Source organism: Triticum dicoccoides, chromosome 3B (assembly GCF_002162155.2).
Source record: "Triticum dicoccoides isolate Atlit2015 ecotype Zavitan chromosome 3B, WEW_v2.0, whole genome shotgun sequence".
In the NCBI taxonomy this organism is placed as follows: domain Eukaryota; kingdom Viridiplantae; phylum Streptophyta; class Magnoliopsida; order Poales; family Poaceae; genus Triticum; species Triticum dicoccoides.
The window spans coordinates 645,281,422-645,288,760 of record NC_041385.1 but is presented as its reverse complement, the minus strand read 5'-3'; positions in this window follow the sequence as shown (position 1 = coordinate 645,288,760).

Sequence of the window (7,339 nt, the reverse complement as noted above, 5' to 3'; positions counted from 1 at the left end):
CTTCTTGGAAGCAAACTTCCTAAATAAACTCATCTTTTTCCTATGAACAAAATTCTGAAATTTTTAGTCCACAAAATGTTTCTCAAAAAAACTTCACAAAAATGATAGCAACTACTCATAGGGATGTATAGAGGCCATAGCAAGCATTCAAACTACTTAGAACTCTAAGAATTCAACATGCAAGCTCATCTACAGCAGCACCAAGAGTAGCTAATTATTCCAAATATAAACCACTAAAGCAAAAACTAATTGGACACATGGAGGAGTCACATACCAAGCAACAATTCCGCGAAACAGTTTTGGTAACGGAGCTTCGAGTAAAGAGATCGAAATCCGCGGTTTCGAGAGCAAGAACACGAGAGAGATAGCAATGGTGATTTTTTTTCTGGATGAATGTGGTGATGTGGGAATAAGAAGTAAGTAAGGGGGCTCACATGGGGACCACAACCCACCAGGGCGCGCCTGGGGGTTCTGGCATTCCCAGGTGGGTTGTGCCCACCTGGTGCATGATACTCCATTTTGCATCATGCTTTTATATCAATATTTATTGCATTATGGGCTGTCACTACACATTATGTCACAATACTTATGCCTTTTCTCTCTTATTTTATAAGGTTTACATGAAGAGGGAGAATGCCGGCAGCTGGAATTCCGGGCTAGAAAAGGAGCAAATATTAGAGACCTATTCTGCACAACTCCAAAAGTCCTGAAACTCTAGAAAGTCAGTTTTGGAATATATTAAAAATATTGGGCGAAGAAAGCACCAGAGGGGGGCCACCCACTAGCCACGAGGGTGGAGGGCACGCCCCTTGCCTCGTGGGCCACCTAGCAGGCCCCCGATGTCCATCTTCTGCTATATGGTGTCTTTTGCCCTCGAAAAAATCATAAGGAAGCTTTCGGGACAAAGCGCCGCCATCTCGAGGCGGAACCTGGGCATGACTAATCTAGGGCTCCGGCGGAGCTGTTCTGCCGGGTAAACATCCCTTCGTGAGGGGGAAACCGTCGCCATCGTGATCACCATCGATCCTCTCATCGAGAGGGGGTCAGTCTCCATCAACATCTTCACCAGCACCATATCCTCTCAAACCCTAGTTCATCTCTTGTATTCGATTTTTGTCTCAAAACCTTAGATTGGTACCTGTGGGTTGCTAGTAGTGTTGATTACTCCTTGTAGTTGATGCTAGTTGGTTTATTCGGTGGAAGATCATATGTTTAGATCCTTAATGCTATTCAATACCCCTCTGATTATGAACATGAAAATGATTTCTGAGTAGTTACGTTTGTTCCTAAGGACATGGGAGAAGTTTTGTTATAAGTAATCATGTGAACTTGGTGTTCGTTCGATATTTCGATGAGATGTATGTTGTCTCTCCTCTGGTGGTGTTATGTGAATGTCGACTACATGACACTTCACCATTGTTTGGGCCTAGGGGCAGGCATTGGGAAGTAATAAGTAGATGATGGGTTGGTAGAGTGACAGAAGCTTAAACCCTAGTTTATGCATTGCTTCGTAAGGGGCTGATTTGGATCCATATGTTTCATGCTATGGTTAGGTTTACCTTAATTCTTCTTTCGTAGTTGCGTGTGCTTGCGAGAGGGGTTAATCATAAGTGGGATGCTTGTCCAAGGAAGGGGCAGTACCCAAGCACCGGTCCACCCACATGTTAAATTATCAAAGTAACGAACGCGAATCATATGAGCATGATGAAAACTAGCTTGACAGTAATTCTCATGTGTCCTCAGGAGTGCTTTGCTTTATATAAGAGTTTGTCCAGGCTTGTCCTTTGCTACAAAAGGGATTGGGACACCTTGCTGCACCTTGTTTAATTTTGTTACTTGTTACCCGTTACGAATTAACTTATCACAAAACTATCTGTTATCGATAATTTCAGTGCTTGCAGAGAATACCTTACTGAAAACCGCTTGTCATTTCCTTCTGCTCCTCATTGGCTTCAACACTCTTACTTATCAAAAGGACTACAATATATCCCCTATACTTGTGGGTCATCAAGACTCTTTTCTGGCGCCGTTGCCGTGGAGTGAAGCACCTTTGGTAGGTGGAATTTGGTAAGGAAACATTTATATAGTGTGCTGAAATTTACTGTCACTTGTTACTATGGAAAATAATCCTTTGAGGGGTGTCGGTGTCAAAACCGGTGGATCTCGGGTAGGGGGTCCCGAACTGTGCGTCTAGGCGGATGGTAACAGGAGACAAGGGACACGATATTTTACCCAGGTTCGGGCCCTCTTGATGAAGGTAAAACCCTACGTCCTGCTTGATTGATATTGATATTGTGGATGTTTACAAGAGTGGATCTACCACGAGATCAAGGAGGCTAAACCCTAGAAGCTAGCCTATGGTATGATTGTAATGATTGTTGTTGTGTCCTACGGACTAGAGCCATCCGGTTTATATAGACATCGGAGAGGGCTAGGGTTACATAGAGTCGGTTACAATGGTAGGAGATCTGCGTATCCGTATCGCCAAGCTTGCCTTCCATGCCAAGGAAAGTCCCATCCGGACACGGGACGAAGTCTTCAATCTTGTATCTTCATAGTCTTGGAGTCCGGTCGATGATGATAGTCCGGCCGACGATAGTTCGGCTGATGATGGTAGTCCGGCTATCCGGACACCCCCTAATCCAGGACTCCCTCAGTAGCCCCCGAACCAGGCTTCAATGACGATAAGTCCAGCATGTGTGTAGTCTTCGGCGTTGCAAGGCGGGTTCTCCTTCAAGTTCTACGTACCTTCCGAACAGTGTCCGGCTTCCTCATCAATGTTGCGCGTCTTGGCTTCCACGCCCAATAATGGCCTTCTTCCACGCGTCGTGCGAATGTGAAAAGCCAGGGTGTCTTTTATGTTTTACCCCCTAGTTGTGCGAATAATCTGCCTATAAGGGAGGCAAGAATCCAGATCCAAATCACCATCTTCCTCCCGCAAATACTCATCGGAGCGCTTTCGACCAAGAATCCATTCCATCATGGACCGTCAACGCGGCTCCTCTTCTCGCGCTCCCAGCCCTTTGCCAGGAGATTGGAGGAGATGCTCTGTTCCGCACAACGAGCTGGTGAAGCTCCAAGCGGGGGGATATCTCTCTCCGGCCTTCATGGTTCCGGTTCGAGCCGGGCTGGCCACCTACAAAGGTGGGAAGCAAGCGGAGGTTACCCCAAGTCCCAACAAAGGGGAGCGGGTATGCTTCGTCCCCTATCTGATAAGGGGGCTCGGATTTCCTGTACATCCATTCCTCCGCGGGCTCCTGTAGTTCTACGGACTCCAGCTTCATCACCTCACGCCCGCCTCAATCCTGCATATTGCGGGTTACGTAGCTCTTTGCGAGCTATTCCTGGGCGTCGAGCCCCATTTCGCGCTGTGGAAGAGGTTGTTCTGCCTTGTACCCCGCTCTCACTAGGGGTCCATATATCAAGTGGGCGGCGCCGAAATATGGCGCATTGCCGGGACCGGATATCCATCCGGAACCCCTAATAAGGCGTCCGAAGACTGGCCTTCGGAATGGTTTTATATAGAAGACGCTCCGCTGCCGGACCCTGTTTGGATCGGCCTCCCGGAGTTCAGCAATGCTCCTCTAAAGAAACGCCTTAGTTGGCGTCCGCGGAGCCCCCAACTGGAGGAAGACAAGAGCGTCCATTATTTGATGGGCCGAATAAGGTTACTGGCCCATGCCGGGTTGACCATGATTGGAGTCATGGCAACATGCATTATGCGGGGGGTGCAGCCACTACAATACAGGGGCCACCCCATGTGGGATTTCAACGGGGAGGACGATGCCACCCGTCATGGCCGCAAAGAGCCGGATTCGGTCGAAGACCTGGTGACGATCCTGTCCGGCCTGTATAAGGGGGAGAAGGAGGATTTCCTTCGGACGAACCCGTTAAATGGGTTTTCCATGAATAATCCCCGGCCTTGGGTAAGCGAACACTCTGCGTGCCCGACCCATGCTTTTTGAAACTTAAGTTTCTTATATTGTGTTCTTCTTTCGACGCAGGAACTGCGCCGGATCACGGAGGACATGCTAAGTCCAGCTCCGCAACCCGAGGATCCAGAGAGATCCCGGGATCCGGCCTCCGAAGAGGATCCGGACATAAAGGTGGAGCTAATCGACGGGGTGTTCCACCAGCTCAGCATGGACAATGCTTTAGTCGCCATCACGGCCGACTATCCCGGACTATATCCGGCTTCCCAGGTGATTGCGACCGAAGTCCTGACACCGTCATTCCTTCCTTGCTTATTTCTGACCACCGTATATGATGGCGCTGTGCAGGAGGCACCCCTAGGGCGAGAAGCCGAGCCCGCGGTGGCTGACCAACAAAGGCCAGTCCGGACCAGTAGGCGGAAGAGAAGCGCGGCGCAGACTGAAACGTCGCCGCAAAGGTGTAGCTCACAATTCATTATTTAGAGCAACATTCCTAGGAAGCGTTTGAGTGCTCATGACCTTTGTAGGGAAAAAAGCGCCCGTCGTACTGCGGGCGTGGAGGTTGCCAATCCAACCTCTACCAGCCAGGCTCCAGCACCTAGTCTGGAGGGGGAGGCGAGCGCAAGGCGCGAGCCGGACGTTCCTCCGACGGAGGATGCTGACAGACTGTCCGCCACCAAGTCTGAGGTGGAGAGTGCCATGAATCACAGGCGCCGCCGGACAGTATTTCGTGACACGTGCTTTTCCCCCGAGGCGTTGAATGCCTTTAACGCGGGGGACACGCACCTTCGTGCTGCTCTAGATGGTTTTACCAAAGCCACGGAGCAGTATGTAAAAGACTTACGGGTAAGATAATTTAATAGTTGTATATGCCGGTAGCCCCCGAGACTTAAAGTAGTTATATTAACTGATTTAAGGATCATATGAAATGTAGGATCTTACCGAGAAGAATACCTAACTGTCTCAGGAGCTGCAAGAGTGCAAGGCCCAACTTGAGGCCGCACTCTCTGGCGCAGGAGGAAACACAGGGACCTCTCCTGGTAACGCATTATTTTAGAAAGATAAGTAGCATTTGGCCTTTGCGCAAGTCTAAAAAATGACGTTGCAGGTGCTGCCGGACAAGATCCGGACAGGCAAGAACTTCTGCGCCAACTAAAGGCCGGCGAGAGGGTGCTGCATAAGGTGCAGCATGAAAGGAACAAGCTCCAGGATGCCCATGCCCAGCTTGGAGAAGAGCTGAAAGGCGTTCGGGCCGAGCTGTCGGGCTCCGTTAAGGAGAATCAGCGGCTTCGTCGCGGCATCTATAGTAAGTGCTTGAGCGAACTCCTTTGAAAAGAAGAGTTCGGCGAGGAAGTCAATTTGACAGAATATGTCTGCAGGTATGCTCATAGGTCGCCCTGCGGAGGAGATGCCCGTATCAACGGGTGATCAACTTCCCGAATTGTTGCAACTGATCGAACGAGTTCGGCAGGCAATGAGCAGCATCATCCAGGCTTTATGGCCAGCCTTCTCCTTACCCGAGGGTCTTGGGGAGCTTGCGGAGAAGCTTCAGGGAGTGCGGAAGCGCTTTCATTTATGGAAGATTTCGGCCTGCCGCTAAGGTGCCAGGGAGGCCTGGGCCATGGTAAAGATGCGGTACAAGAAGGCGGATCCCAACCACATGGCCGAAGTCGGACCTGTGGGGCCCGATGGGAAGGAGATCCCTGTGAGTTTAGTATACGACCAAGTAGAGTTGGCCGCTAAATTTTCCCAATAGGACTGTAAATTAGACAACCTGTTAGACGGTATTGAGGAAGAATACAATCAATCGATTTGACAATGTATTATAAAATGACATATAAAATGCCTTCTAGCCGGATTGTAGATCGTTTGTCTTTGCCGACCTTTTCGCTTCGACCTCGGGACCCTAGAGTCCGGAGTGTGTCCGAATACCTTCTCGGTTATGAAACAATCGGGGTATGCATGGAGACCAGGCGTAGGGGTCATTAGTGCTTTATCAGACAAGTGCCCAACTAGTTATGTTATATTACATGGGTAGTAAGAAACATCTTCTAGGGAGAATAGTTCCGTTAAGGGTTCCTTTCCTCTGGGGGTGGCATGCCCTAAAGTGCATGTCCGGACTGCGAAAAAAGCAGAAAAACATCTGGGGGCAGATAAATAAGTGGATAAAAATCATCTTTTAAGTCACCGACCGAATATTCCCTTAAGAATGCTAGCTTTCAGCTTCACCCAGTCTGAGGTACACATCTGGCTGACCCAGCAGTAACAATCGCAGAGGTGCTCCCTTTACCTCCTAGCCGAACAATCGGGAACGTAGGGGTAAGCACAGGAGCCAGGCAAACCAGCGTGGCCAAAACTTAAGTCATATCGATGCATATAATGGTGAATAAATGGTACATGTGGAGGCTTGACACATGTGCTGGGCATGAAGCCCTTATAATTAAGCTTCTGGTAAAGAAGCCCCCAGGTATAATGAGTGCGGATAGCACATCAATTGCGCGCGAACGATGCGCAAGTAGGCCTTTTAAGGCTTTGATGAATAGGGTTTGAGAAGAAAAAGATAAACAAAAGGCAGCTGAAGTAAAAAAAATTGGACGGGGGGAAGGGACGAACTCTTAGTCCGGCGCTAGGCATAGAATCTTTGGAGGCGGGCTGCGTTCCATGGGTTCGGCTCGAGTCGGTTATCCGACACATTTCGTAGACGGTACGCTCCGCCGGTCAAGACTTGATCGATGATGAAGGGGCCTTCCCATTTGGGCTTGAGCTTGTCCTTTTTCTTGTCCGGCAGGTGTAGAACCAGTTCGCCAACGTTGTAAGTCTTGGCCCGTACTTCTCTGCTTTGGTATCTTCGAGCCTGCTGCTGATAGAATGCGGAACGAGCCTTGGCGACGTCGCGTTCTTCCTCCAATGCGTCCAAGCTGTCCTGCCGGTCCAACTCGGCTTCTCTTTCTTCGTACATGCGCACTCGAGGTGAGTCATGAATGATGTCGCAGGGCAAAACTGCCTCTGTGCCGTATACCATAAAAAATGGTGTGAATCCGGTAGTACGGTTGGGCGTTGTCCGCAGCCCCCAGAGTACGGAGTCGAGCTCCTCTACCCAGTGTGTGTCAGATTTCGTAAGGGACCGCACTAGTCTGGGTTTGATGCCGCTCATTATTAGACCATTTGCTCGTTCCACTTGACCGTTGGTTTGAGGGTGATAGACTGAAGCATAATCGAGCTTGATGCCCATATTTTTGCACCATGATTTAACCTCATCGGCCGTGAAGTTCATGCCGTTATCGGTGATGATGCTGTGGGGGACACCATAACTGTGTACTACCCCGGATATAAAGTCTATCACTGGTCCGGACTCTGCCGTTTTAACTGGCTTGGCCTCTATCCATTTGGTGAATTTATCCACCATG